The following is a 14,771-nucleotide window of genomic DNA, read 5'->3' on the forward strand; positions in this document are numbered from 1 at the left end:
ACTCTGCTTGAGTGGATGTCTCCACTCCCGGAACCTCTGCATGTGGCTGCTCCACATCAATTTGAGGCTCCTCAACCTTAGGAACTAAAAGTTCGTTCTCCACATGTAGCTCAAGCTTCCTCTCAAGGGATACTCGCATGGCCTTCTCCTCATCAAACTTGACGTCCCTGCGAACCACTGTCATCCGATTGGTTTTCATGTACACGCAATAGTTGTGGGGAGTATCAATGTACCCCACAAATATCCCCAACTCTGCTATTGGCTCAAGCTTCTTCTGTGCATCTTTGGTCACATGGAAATAAACTGATGGCCCAAAAATCCTGAAGTGACCAACATTTGGCCTCTTACCAGAATAAGCTTCCTCTGTTGTTTTACTCTCAAGTATCCGATGTGGGCTACGGTTATGAACATAAACCGTTGTATTGCATGCCTCAGCCCACAAGTGTAGTGGTAGGCCCTGATCATGCAACATCACCCTTTGCTGCCCCTACTATGCTCTTGTTCTTCCTCTTGGAAACCCCATTCTATTAAGGGTTATGAGGTGCTGTCAACTCTCGTTTAATCCCTTCCATTGCACAGAAGTTATTAAACTCATTGGAGACATATTCTCCACCATTATCATTCCGTAGAGATTTAACCTTCTCTCCTAACACTTTCTCGACCAATGCTTTGAATTCACAAAACTTTGTGAATGTATGATCCTTTCTCTGCATGAAAAATATCTAACATTTACGAGAATAGTCATCTACAAATATAACATAATACCTGTGTTTGGCCATGAATGTTTTCGAGAATGGTCCACACACATCTGAATGGACTCTCTTCAGAATAGACTCTACTTGACTATCAAGCATACCTTTGGGAAGACTGGTAGAGGATTTCTGCAATATCTTCAAAGCCCCATGATGCAAGTGGCCCAATCGCCTGTGCAACAACTCGCTGACATCTCGGCTCAACATATTTTCCGCTTTTGAAATCAAAGAAGAAAAATCCTCTACCTCTATCTTATAGAGATTATGAACTCGAATCCCTATCTTCTTTACTTGACCCGTTGCTATGTGTGGAAGGAACACCTTTCCTTTCAAAAAGATCACATCATAGCCTCTATCCTAAAGCATGGAAATGTATAAAAAGTTCTTCGTCAGTCCAGGTACATGCATAACATTCTTCAAGGTGAGTGGAGCCGCATGCTCCCTCTGAAAATTAATGGTGCCCACACTAGTATGACTATACTTACCATCATCACCCATCTCGATATGCATCTTGAGATTTTTCTCCTATATTTCATTGAATAACTCTTTTTCGCTAGTCATGTGGAAAGAAGCTCCACTGTCTAAGTACCAGACACTTCCCATCATTGAAGACACCATGCATGCAATGAGGGAAAAGTCCAAGTCGAATTGGGAGGCCAAAGCCTCACCCGCCGCTCCTCTTGAGGACTTCTCCTCGGACTTCTTCAATGGACAATTTGTAGCAAAGTGACCCATCTTGTGACAATGAAAGCATTTAACTTTCGTCATGTCCTTCTTCTTACCTCCGTGATAAGAATCTGATTTAGAACGAGAAATTTTACCTTTCCCCTTCCTTGCCTTAATCGCTAAGGCACAGTTCTCTTCATTATCGGTCTTTAATGAAGAGCCGTCCTTGGTGTTCCTCTTGATCTCATCTTGCATCAAATCCGACCATAGTCGTTCCCAATCTGGCAGCTTCTCCCGACCATTGACTGAGTCTTGATAGCTATGCCAACTCTTTTGGAGTCCAAGAAGAGAAAGGATCACCATATCCTCCTCGAAAACTGTGATTCCAACACTTCCAAGTTCATCTTGACATTGAGTGAACTTGGTCAAGTAATTTGGAATCGTCTCGCTTTTCTCCATCTTGATTTTATGAAGTTTATCCTTTAGTGCCAACTTCCTTTGATCACTGCTATTCTGATACAAGTCCGTCAATGTTTTCCACATAGCTGTTGAGTCCCAAACTTGCACCTTCCCTATACACCTTTTTAGCCTTATTTTCCAGTTACTTGAACCACCAAGCTGTCAAATCATTGCATATTAGTTTAAAAAAAGCTTATAAAATGGTTTCTTAACTATGTCTTGTGACTGCTGTTTGATCTAGATTTTTGCTCAGTCAGCTGCAGAATCTTGTCAGTTTTCACAGCCAGCTCAACTTTCCGCAGCCTTTTTGTTGAAGTTTATGTTATAGGTGTCTAATGGAGAATCCGGCCACATGGGCAAGCTACAAATGATGTGGACATGGAACGTGTCCCTTTGGTTCAGCCGAATCACTCACAAAAGGCCATGGTCAAGGACAGTCAAAGCGGTGGTCAACCTAAGAGTTTTGCGGTGGCAGGACTCTGTTTTTCACCACGTGAAGACTTGCGTGGCAAATTCCTCAATCTCAGGAGGTGTGCTAACACCTGTGGACTCCGTGAACCCAAATCTAACAGCCACCACTCCTTGGATTTAATTGTCACGGCTACCATATTGCTAGATCTCCGGACGTGGTTATTCACGTGTCTGTTTAGCAGCGCAGAATTTAGGAAGTAGTTGTAGCATCCTCAGTTATAAATAACGCGTTATCATATGCTTGTTAGTTAGCTTGATATATGTAATTTTTACTGTTTTACGAGCCCACTGTGCCGTGCTCTATCTTTATGTTATGACTGCATTTTAATATATGAGAAGACAATGTTCTTAAGTTCAATTCGTCACTGATTGCTGATTGGCCGAGGTTACAGAGGGCCCCTGTACACCAAGGTTCTGTAACTACTGTATAGTTTCATGCTTTCTTCCTTTATGTTACTGATGCCATAATCGTTTGCTTGTACATATTACACAGTTTTTGGTATTCATGATAGCTGCTATCCATAGTTTCTTTTATGTTTCTTTTATGCTTTCTAATGACTGTTAACTAATCAGTGTTTTCCTTTTAGGTTCTTATAGACAGCCCGAGCAATTTCACATAGCTTTTTAATGACTAATGACATGAAATCATCTTGTCCTTCTGCTGATTTATTTTCTGAGTTCTAATTCCAACACTGTTTATTTCTTTCAGTTTTGTTTTGCTCATTTACTTTTATGCAATTTAGAAATCAGATTACTCAATTTGTTTATGATTACCTCCTATAGCTAGAGCGAGTCGAATGGTGAGGGGTCAGAATATGAGTTGATGTAGTATGATTTAGTTTACTTTTCTGCAAGTTAGTGATTAGATTACTCATGTCATTTTCAGTTACCTCCTATAGCTAGAGTGAGTTGAATGGTGAGGGATTGGAGTATGAATGTGTAGTTTGATCTTAGTTTCATTTTATACAATTTAGATATCAGATTACTCAATTTGTTTATGATTACCTCCTATAGCCAGAGCGAGTCGAATGGTGAGGGGTTAGAATATGAGTTGAAGTAGCATGATTTAGTTTACTTTGCTTACAGTTTTTGAATTGCTTTGAGTTCAATTTTTTTTTTCTCTTTTTATACGGCAGCAAGGATACTGGGCTTCATTGTCACTAGCTCACTGTTTGATACATTTTTATTTTCTCTTAGTAATTGATTTCATCATTGCAAGTTTTGAAACCTTTTTGAGAACTTTGAAGTTTGGAAATCATTGTAGAGGTCACCATTGCCTTGAACACTTATATCCATACTTGACTTTTTCCATCTCACATTAGGGAATTAACAAAAGATAAACCCAAAACAAAACCAAAAATAAAAAACGACAACGAAGTAAGAAATCAGTTATCTTGCATATATAGTCACTTCACTTCAACAATTTATGACTCCCGGATTGACAATTTATATAGCAATTTAGAACACACTAAATTGACCAAAAATTTTGGCGCCGTTGCTGGGGAAGTGAAACTAGGTAGCCAATTTCTTAAAAAAAAAACAAGAAAATTTCAAGGAAGGTAGAAATTGATTACTTCTCAAAGTATGCTCTCCACGTGCACCTAGTGTGATCTGGCGGATCAGAAAAGAGAGTTATTGGTTTAATAATTTCTTGAGTATGCTCTCTTCTTGCACCTAGAGTGACCTGGAACATCAGAAAGAAAATTATTAGCCCGACTTGAAGAAAAATAAAAAATGACATGCATAGAGCAAGAGATTCTAGGGGAAGGTTTATAGCTAGGGCCAAGAGTTCGATTTTTACAACTCCATCTACTTCAAGGTATAGACAAGATACACCTCCATCATCTCCAACTCACACTCCTAGCCTTAGGATTCCTGGAATTCAAGAGGCAGTAGCTGAATTAGGAGACTCTCCCACACTATACACCGAATCTAAGTTAGGAAAATACCCTTTCTTTACTTCTACAAGAAAACACATTGTAATTGAGGAAGTAGAATCACCTGAAGAAGAAGAGGGAGAAATTCCTCCTCGTTCGCCATTGGTAGAAGAACCAGAGGATTCTGAAATCTCTGAGGAAACTATCATGACAGAGGAAGTAGTAAACATATTTCGAGGAGGTAGAGGTATAGGTAGAGGAGGAGGAAACAATGGAGGAGGTAGAGGTAACAATGGGGGAAATAGGGATGGAGATAACTCATTTGGATTTCCTATAGTTGTTGAGGAATCTCGAACAACAATGAAAAACATCTCACCATCTGTCCTCCCAAACGTTTATGGGTTGCGAAGTGAGGATCCTGAAACATTTCTATTTGAGTTTGAAGTCATGTGTCGAACTTATGATTATATGGAAGACTCTCAAAAGCTCAAATTGTTTCCTTCAACATTGAAGGGAGCTGCTCTAAAATGGTTCATGGGATTAGTCACTCAATCTATTAGGACTTGGAATGATATGAAACAAACATTTTTGGATAGATACCTGGACTATTGTATGCCCACCAATCACAAGGATGAGGTATTCAAAATGGTGCAAAACGAAGACGAAAACTTGGAAGATTTACTTGAAAGATTTCAATACAACCTGAAAAGAGCAAAATGAATAACTGAGATGAGTAAACCTTGAAAGACCTTCTATTAAAAGCCATTAGATATGAATGGATAGATATTTTGAACATGATGGGAAAAGGAGATATATCTCAACTTCCACTTCATGATATAGCAGAGCTATGTGTCCATCTCTCAAGGGGAAATCTAAAACTGGAAAAGGGCCTAGAGATCCTTCTCTAATTAGAGCAAACAAATCTACAACTGGATCAGTAAGTAGGGATGACATTGGCAACATGCTTGATGAGTTCAAAACTAATATTTTAGTGAGTCTTAGTGAGCAACTAGACACCCTTAAGATACAAAACAAGCAGAAAGCAGAAGCTGAAGCTTTGGCCATCTTTTGTCCGAAATGTAGAAAGAAACATGCTCTTAGGGAATGCTCCTTAGATGCAAAAGTTGTAGAAACATGTGTGATTTGTTTAGAAAGCCATGAGACTAAGGATTGTCCTTCAATTCCTGGGCTCAAAGCTGTCTTTCAAGAAGATCCAAATTCAATTGAGTCTCTTTGTTTTGTTTCAAGGAGACCTTGGTAGGGGCAACAAAATCAAGGGTTTAACAACCCTACGAACTTTCAACCCCCACCAAATTGGAATCCTTGGCAACAACCTTGGTCTCAACCTCAAAATCCATTTCAATCATGGGTACAAGGTATGCAAAATCCTTATGGGAGATTTTCTCAATTCTATCAATATCCTCCATCTTTTCAAAATCAACAAGATCCACAACTTCCAAATCAAAATCCACAACTTTCATTGCCATTTCCACAACAACAACAACCTTCTCAACAAAATCCAAATTCCCAACTCTTGCTTCCATTCCAACAAAAGACAAATCAACTACCTTCCCAGCCATTGCCAAATCCCAATAATAAAAACCCTCAAAATTCTTACATGGTAGAAGGACAACAATTTCCTACCTATATGATTGTTCCTCTCAATGATGTACAACTTAGATCTGGTAGAGTTTTAGACAAGCCTTCTATAGATGCTCAAAAGCAAAGCATTTCTGAGGAAGATTCTCTTGAAGCCAATAAAGGTTCTGAAGCATCTCTTCAAAACCCAAGCACTCAAAAAGAAAAATAAAAAGAGTCAACCCCCACAACTCCTATAGTTGAGCAACCTGCATCTTCATCCACACCTCCTTTTCCTGAAAGATTACAAATTGAAAAAGGGGTGGAAAAACAAATCTTGTTGCCTGACTATGATTTCCTAGATGAATTAAAGAATGTCTGTATCAAGATTCCCTTGTTACAAGCCATTAGAGAAATTCCTATTCTAGCAAAAACAATAAAGGAGTTGAGTCTCAAAAGACCAGGAAGGAAACCAAGAGATACAAGAAGAATCCACCTGGTAGGAAAAATTGCAGATATCATGATGGGAAAAACTACCATGCAGAAGTATGTAGATCCTGGTAGTCCAATTGTGAAAACACATATCAATGGGGTAGAAATTCCAAATACTTTGATTGATTTAGGGGCTGCTATCAACATTATGAGTAGACAGACTATGGAACAGCTAAAACTTCCTAATCTTCTTTTTACACCTACTTTACTGCAACTTGAAGATCGATCAATTATCAAACCAGATTGTGTATTAGAAGACATTTCGGTCTCCTTAGATTCTTGGGAATATCCAGTAGATTTCATGATTTTAACTCCCAAGAGTAATCTAGGAGGGCACCCACTCATCTTAGGAAGACCTTGGCTAGCCACAACTGATGCTTTTATCAGTTGTAGATCTGGGATATGTATATTTCTGATGGTAATTCGACAAAGAAATTCAATCTGTATCCTTCAGCAAAAGCAATTATAGAAGTAGGAGATAATGAATGGGTCGATGATGAGGACACTATACAACCTGTCTTTACCATTTCTGAAATCAGTGAAGATAGTCAAATTCTGAACACATTAGAAAATTTTGAAACATCTTCAGAATATGAACACACACAATTTCAGTTAGATTCTGACATTGAGTATCTATCATCTATACAAATGTCTCTTTACTCTATGGAAGAGTTTGGTAGTTCCACCATTGAGATCTTTCTAGGTAAAACATTGAATATCAACAAAAACTTGGAAAAATCACAACAGGGAGAGCTAACCAAAATCTTGCAAAAACATTCTACTGCATTTGCATGGGAGTATACTGATATGAAAGGTATTGACCCTAAGACTTGCATTCATCACATCTACATTGAGGAAAACAGTAGACCAATCAGAAAACCTCAGAGAATGATGAATCCAAACCTTAGGGAGATAGTGAAAGAAGAGCTCCAGAAATTACTCAATGTAAACTTCATTTATCCAATTTCAGATAGCTGATGGGTTTCTCCTTTGGTTATAGTACCTAAAAATAATGGTAAATGGAGGGTATGCATTGATTACAGGGAATTGAATAAAACAAATTTGAAGGATCACTTTCCTTTACCCTTTATCGATCAGGTATTAGATACTATAGCAGGCAAAAAGTACTTTTCATTTTTGGATGGTTTTAGTGGCTATAATCAAATTCAAGTAGCACCTGAAGATCAAGATAAGACCACATTTACCTGTCCATGGGAAACTTTTGCTTACCGAGTGCTTCCTTTTGGATTATGTAATGCACCCGCAACATTTCAAAGGGCAGTACTAGGAATCTTTTCTGATCTAATCCATGATTGTGTAGAGGTTTATATGGATGATTTTACAGTTTATGGTGATTCATTTGAAGAGGCATTAGAGAATTTGGAAAAAGTCCTTATAAGGTGTAAAGAAATAAACCTTTCATTGAGTCATGAAAAATGCTTTATGATGTTTACAGAAGGTATTGTTTTGGGACATCATATTTAAGGGGATGGGATTAAAGTTGATAGATCAAAAGTTGAAGTCATCTCCAAGTTGCCTATTCCAAATTGTCAAAAAGATGTTAGAAGTTTTCTGGGATTTACTGGGTACTATAGAATATTTATAGAAAACTTCACCAAAATAGCATCTCCACTCTTCAAATTACTTACAAAAGACTGTGAATTCAAATGGGATCCTGACTTTCAATCATCATTTGAAACTTTGAAAGCAAGAATATCTAAATCACCCATTTTGAGAGGACCAAATTGGAAACTTCCTTTCCATATTTCTACAGATGCTTCAGATATAGCTCTAGGAGCTGTGTTGGGTCAAAAGAATTTAGTTCCTTATGCCATTTACTATACCAGTAAAAATTTGACTCCCACTGAGTTGAACTATACTGTGACTAAAAAAGAGTTCTTAGCTGTTGTTCATGCAATCAATAAGTTTAGACATTATATAACATGCTATGAAACTTTTGTCCATACTGATCATTTTGCAATTAGATATCTAATGAACAAACCTGTTACTAATGGAAGAGTTACAAGATGGGTCTTACTTTTACAGGAATTCAAGATTACTGTGTTGGATAGACCAGGGAAGCAAAATACAATAGCTAATTTCTTGTCTAGGATCCAAATACTAACGAAGATTCTCTTGTAGAGGATAAGTTTCCAGATGAATATTTATTTGCAGTAACTACTAAGACTCCTTGGTATGCAGATATTGCTAACTATTTGGTTACAGGGAAGCTACCTCCACATTTATTTCCTAGTGAAAAAAGAAGAATTATTCAGGAGAGTTCAAAATATGCATGGATTTCTAACGAATTGTTTAAAACAGGGCCAGATTGTGTGATCAGACGCTGTGTTCGGGAAGATGAAATGCCTGACATCCTCAAGGCATGTCATGATGAACCATGTGGTGGACACTTTGCTGACAAAAGGACGACCTATAAAATCCTTTCTTTAGGATATTATTGGCCTTCCCTCTTCAAAGATACAAAAGAATATGTCAGAAGGTGTGACAACTGCCAAAAAGTATGGAAACCGACTCTTTCAAATGAAATGCCATTACAACCACAGGTACTCATTGAACCCTTTGAAAAATGGGCTTTAGATTTCATTGGACACATTAATCCACCATCTAAATAGAAGAAGTATATATTGGTATGCACTGATTATGTCACTGAATGGGCAGAAGCCAAAGCATTACTTTCTGCTTCTGAAAATTCAGTTGTTAATTTTCTTTATGAGGATATTTTTACTCGCTTTGGTGTCCCAAGAGAAATTGTGACAGATCAGGGAAGTCAATTTACATCCAACATGATGGAGAAGCTGATGGAAGAATACAAAATCAAGCACAGAAAATCTACTCCTTACCATCCGCAAGCAAATGGCCAAGTGGAGTCTACAAACAAAGTTATTGAAAGCATCATCACTAAAACTATTCATCTACACATAAGAGATTGGGCAGAAAGGCTTCCTGAAGCCTTATGGGCCTACAGAACTACATGGAGGAATACAACATGACATTCTCCCTATGAACTTGTTTATGGGAAAGAAGTCCTGCTCCCCATTGAGTTTCAAGTCAAAACTTTCAAGATGGCAGTTCAGTTGGGGATGGATCTATCAGAAGCCCAAAAGCACAGAATGGAGCAGCTGAATGAGCTAGATGAGATCAGACAAGAAGCAATCCTAAGAACTGATCTAGTTCAACATCAAAGAGCTAAGTGGCATGACAGATACATCAAAGAGAAAAAGTTTCAAGAGGGAGATTGGGCATTACTATTTGATTCCAAGTTTAAAGACTTCAAAGGTAAATTTTAGACCCATTGGCTTGGGCCATATGAGATTGACAAAGTCTTTAGCAATGGAGCAGTAAGAATCAAGACCATTGATGAATTTCAAACTCCTCTTATTGTGAATGGCCACAGATTGAAAATTTATCATAAGCCACTCTCAAAAGAGGAATTTGTCAAAATGTTTCAAGAAAATTCTGCAATAAGGCTGGTGAAGAAGAATCCTTCTTCCCCACCAGCCTAGCCTTTGTTCCTTTCTGTTAAAAAAAAATAAAAATTGTATAAGCCTGAAAACCAATCACTGATTGGCAGTCTTATACAGAAAATGTAGAGTGAAAATCAGGGACACCTGACACTATATTTTCCAAAAAAAAATCCTCTCCTTCTTTCCCATTTTCACTTCACTTCATTTCCATCCCACTCCATCTCCATTTCATTTTCATTTCACTCCACTCCACTTCATCTCACTCCATCTCATCCATTTCATTCCATTTCATCAATAAGTGTCTCTTTCATGACCATTTCCATTCAATTAGTTATTGTCTAACTATCTTTATTCATCCAAGTGGGTGTTGTGTCAATTTCCGTAGCTGGAATCAGTTTCCGCAGCCACCACTCTGTTTTTCAAATTTACAGTTAAAATGTTAGTGAAATAATCATGAAAATGTAGGTGTGACTGAGCATATGCTATGAAGACATGGAGCATCTACAGACATCAATAATGAGCAGTTGATTAAAGGCTAATGGACAAAAAATGACAAGGATTCCAAGGTATGAGCAAAAATTTCTTTCAAATAGAGATCAAAGGCACAATTTTGCATAGTTATTAAACCTTAAAGCTCCACTATGTGCAATGATTATCATGATAGCCCCATTACCCATTACCATTCCACGACATTATTCCATAAACCATGCATTTATTCCCTAAATGGTCTCATGATTAATTTTTGGGTTTAACTCGTAGATGACTGCACTTTCATACTCCACTTGTAATCATGAGATGTGACCTATTTCATTACGTCTCCTCTCCACCGCATTTTTCGCAGCCATTCCATAAACGTGTAACATCTCGTACGCAGTCGTTTAATTCAAAATTCCGACTTCACTCCATTACCCTGTCACTCTGTTAAAGCCACCTGATGAGCCCCAATTTTTGGTAACAATTTGGGCTCATTTGGCCTACTTACCTTGCTCAAGCCTTCATCTTTTATCACTTATGCATCATTTCTTAGTATATTCGTGTTATTTGTAGGAAGAAGGGCAAGCATTATTCCTATGTGACTAATACATGATGATTTCAGGTTTTTTTGACATTAAATGGAGCAAAGACCACGCAGGAGGAGACAAGGAGACAACAAAGGTGGCATTGCAGGTTTATAGGGAGGTTGTCCACAGTCTTGAATGACCTCCCTTGTGATCTCCACCCCAACTCCGAGCTCCAACAGCTATCCCCACCGAGCTAAAAGGCAGCCAATGGATTCTACAGGAACAACAGTTTACTTTTAGTTGGACAGCCGAGCTCCACTAATTGAGGAAGCCAGCTTGATCCTCATCATGTATAAATATTGAGGCCGTAACCTTTGATGGGAGATTTTTGAACTTTTGAACTACTGTTGCAATTTCTGAGTACGAGCTACAACTCGGTTTTTGCTTTTTGTAAGCCAGTTTTGGCATGATGCTAGACTCATGGTTATGATCTTTTAATAAAGGCAGGCAGATTTGGATTCAATCCTGAGTTCTTAAGAGGAGCTATAGCTCTCAGTTTAGGGCCCAACCTGAGAGCAATAGACCTCCTTTTCCTTGTATTGTTACTTGTCTTTCCTTTCAGCACTTCATTTCTTTGCTTTGACATGCATTTGGAAAACACAGTCTGCTGATTTAATTTCTTTAATGTGATTGAGTAGGATTAGTTTATGGTTAAAGTGCTTTCAGTAGCTTAGATTAGAGTAGGAGGATTAGCATTCATTAGATCTCCAAGAAAAGGTTGACAGTGCACTCACTGCCATCTCTGTTTAGAGATTGGGGGTGTAGACCGTACCAACCACAAAAAAACGCAGTCTTATACGTTCATGCAAGCTGCAACACAATCATTTCAGTCATAGAACCGTCCATGCATTCTGATCTTGAGCAGTACTTCTTCGTTCCAACACCATGCACGATTTCTCTCTAAAGTTTACATTGCTGTTCGTTGGTTTAATAACACAGTTAAAATAGGTTGATGGAATTCTCGGTTTTGTGCAAGACATAGAGGATTTGTTCCATTTACACTGCGCAGCATTGTTCTATTATCTTCTTCTTCTTCTCAACCGCGCCTAAGCCACCTGCTTAACCTCTGTTCAGCTCGTTTGCCTTCCAACCCTTCTACTGTTCACGTAGCTCCATCTTTTTGACTTTTCATTGCTTCCACCCTTCTATCCACCAACCAAATGCATGCACTCTCTCTCCATCCCATCTCTCTGTCCCTGAGCCATCACTAGCTCCCTTTTCATCCTACCTATCCACCCATACCGCTCCTTCACTCCTCCATCACCAAAAACTCCAACCGCAGAACATCCTGTAGAAGTTAGCAGACTTCCTGTAGAAATCCTGAGCTTCCTGTAGGATCCCCTGCAGACATCCTGTAGAAGCCTGCAAACTCGGTTGCCAAGCACCTGAACGTTGTGGACTCCTGTGGAATGATGTTAGGGATCCCCTGGAACCTCTCCTATCCCTCCTGACCTTTTCCAAGCCTTCCTTCCCTTCGAACTACCCCTGCACAGTCAAAACCTAATAAGAAACAAAGTCATAATAACTCCAACCACTTAAGCAAAAATATAAAAACAATGTTCTTTTCAATGGAAGTAGTTTAAATTCATGCATGTCATATCACTAGAAGTAATGGCATCATTTTTAGGAGTTACATTCCCATCGTTGCATTGTAAGGATTAAGCTAGTCAAATTAGGGTTTACTAGGGTTTCCATGTTTGGTTGGCTTTCAGTTCATTCTTGCAAAGTAGGTTAATTTCCTTTGAGATAGTCTTCGTTCATCATTTAGAAAGCTTCTTCTGAGAACATATAGAAGTTGGCTTGAGCCCTAGCGAACTTGTGCCAGCTGACCAAGTGACAGCTGCGACAAGAGCTAGTACTTGTGCATACAGCACCGTCGCTTCAAAGTTTGTTACGAACTACCGGGTTGATAAAATTAGAGATAGGAAGCTCCAGGAGTTGTAACATTATTGCTACAATACTGGATCTCACCACCACCTCATTCACATACGTCTGCACTTCATTTTGTGAACTCACCTCGGTTGTTCATCCTCTGTTTCTGCTTGCTGTTCCTGAACACTTCCGTTACCTGTTATCCATCTTCCAACTGCAGCCACTGTGGTTTTTGCCATAAACCCTGCAACCTAGCCATATTACCTCTGCTAAACCCTCACACGCAGTTGAATTTCAGTTTAATTTCAAAATAGAGGAAAGGATGGGACGATTATTAAGGGCAGAATCAGAAGGACCTAAGTATTTAGAAGTTTACCCTCAAGTAAAAGATTTGCTGAAAAAAGAAAAATGGCTACGCTTTATTCAAAAATTTAAAGGCCATAATAAGGAGGTAACAAAATCCTTTGCACGGTCTTTCAACGGTCAGATGGTGGAAATTGGAGACCTGAAGTTCACGATCACTGAAGCATCAATAGCAACTGCCACAGACTTGCCCCAGGAAGGTGAGCGTTGGTTTAAAAACAAAAGTGTGGATGAGAAGACATGGATAATCATATTACGTAACCCAGGTATGGACGTTATTGTATTTACAAAAGGAATTCCTGTTCATGCACTAAAAGAAGAATTCCACCTTCCAGTGCACTATCCTTAGAGAAATTGGTGGAGGACGCCCAGACCAGCACCTTAGTGGATCTTTGTACAACCAACCCTGTTACTCCCAGAGTCAAGAATGTGGAGTTCGGCCCTGAGAGATCGTTAAAGATCAGCTCCTCCCTATCTCCTTCCCAGGAAAAGGAGCTGTGTAGCCTGTTGGCCAGTCACCTAGATGCTTTTGCTTGGAGCTATAAGGAGATGAAAGGAGTCCATCCCTCGGTCTGTACCCATCACATATACATCAAGGAGGATTGTAAACCGGTTAGGAAACCTCAGAGGAGAATGATTCCAACCCTTAAGGACATTGTCAAGGAAGAATTGCAAAAACTGTTGGATGCCGGATTCATTTACCCCATCTCAGATAGTGAATGGGTGTCCCCTCTGGTGTTGGTTCCCAAGAAAAATGGGAAGTGGAGAATCTGTGTGGACTATCGAGAACTGAACAAAGCTACCAAGAAAGACCATTTCCCTCTACCTTTCATAGATCAAGTGTTAGATGGACTGGCAGGAAAGAAGTTCTTCTCTTTCCTAGATGGGTTTAGCGGGTACAACCAGAACCAAATCAGCCCGGAAGACCAAGATAAGACCACCTTCACTTGTCCTTGGGGTACCTTTGCCTACCGAGTTCTTCCCTTTGGGCTATGCAATGCTCCTGCTACCTTCCAGAGGGCTGTCTTGAGCATCTTCTCGGAGTTGGTCCATAATGCGGTGGAAATCTATATGGATGACTTCACTCCTTACGGGTCCAACTTCCAGGAAGCATTGTCCAATTTGGGAAAGGTCCTAACCAAATGCATTGAGATGAACCTGTCCCTTAGTCCTGAAAAATGTGAATTCCTGATGACTGAAGGGACTGTGCTAGGCCATACCATTTCTTGCCAAGGGTTACAGGTGGATCCTAACAAAATTGCTCTTATCAAGAAGGTTCCACCTCCTCAAAAGGTAAGGGATGTTCGGAGTTTCTTAGGATTAGCAGGGTATTACAGGAGATTCATTAAAGACTTCAGCAAGCTAGCCTCGCCATTGTTTGGCCTGTTGGCAAAAGATGTGGAGTTTAAATGGATTGACGATTGTCAGAGGGCTTTGAATGAATTGAAGGACAAGTTGGTGTCAGCCCCAATCTTGAGAGGTCCAAACTGGGCCCTACCTTTCCACATCCACACTGATGCCTCGAACAAAGCCATAGGTGCAGCTTTAGGACAAGTTGAACAAAAACTTCCATATGCCATTTACTTTGTTAGCAAAAACTTGTCCAAAGCTGAACTGAATTACACTATAACGGAGAAAGAGTTTTTGGCTGTGGTCCATGCACTGAACAAGTTCCGACATTACATCACTGGCTAC

The sequence above is a fragment of the Pinus tabuliformis genome, chromosome 2_2, assembly GCF_031772625.1.
Source record: "Pinus tabuliformis cultivar Carrire ecotype Pingquan chromosome 2_2, CPIR1, whole genome shotgun sequence".
NCBI lineage: Eukaryota > Viridiplantae > Streptophyta > Pinopsida > Pinales > Pinaceae > Pinus > Pinus tabuliformis.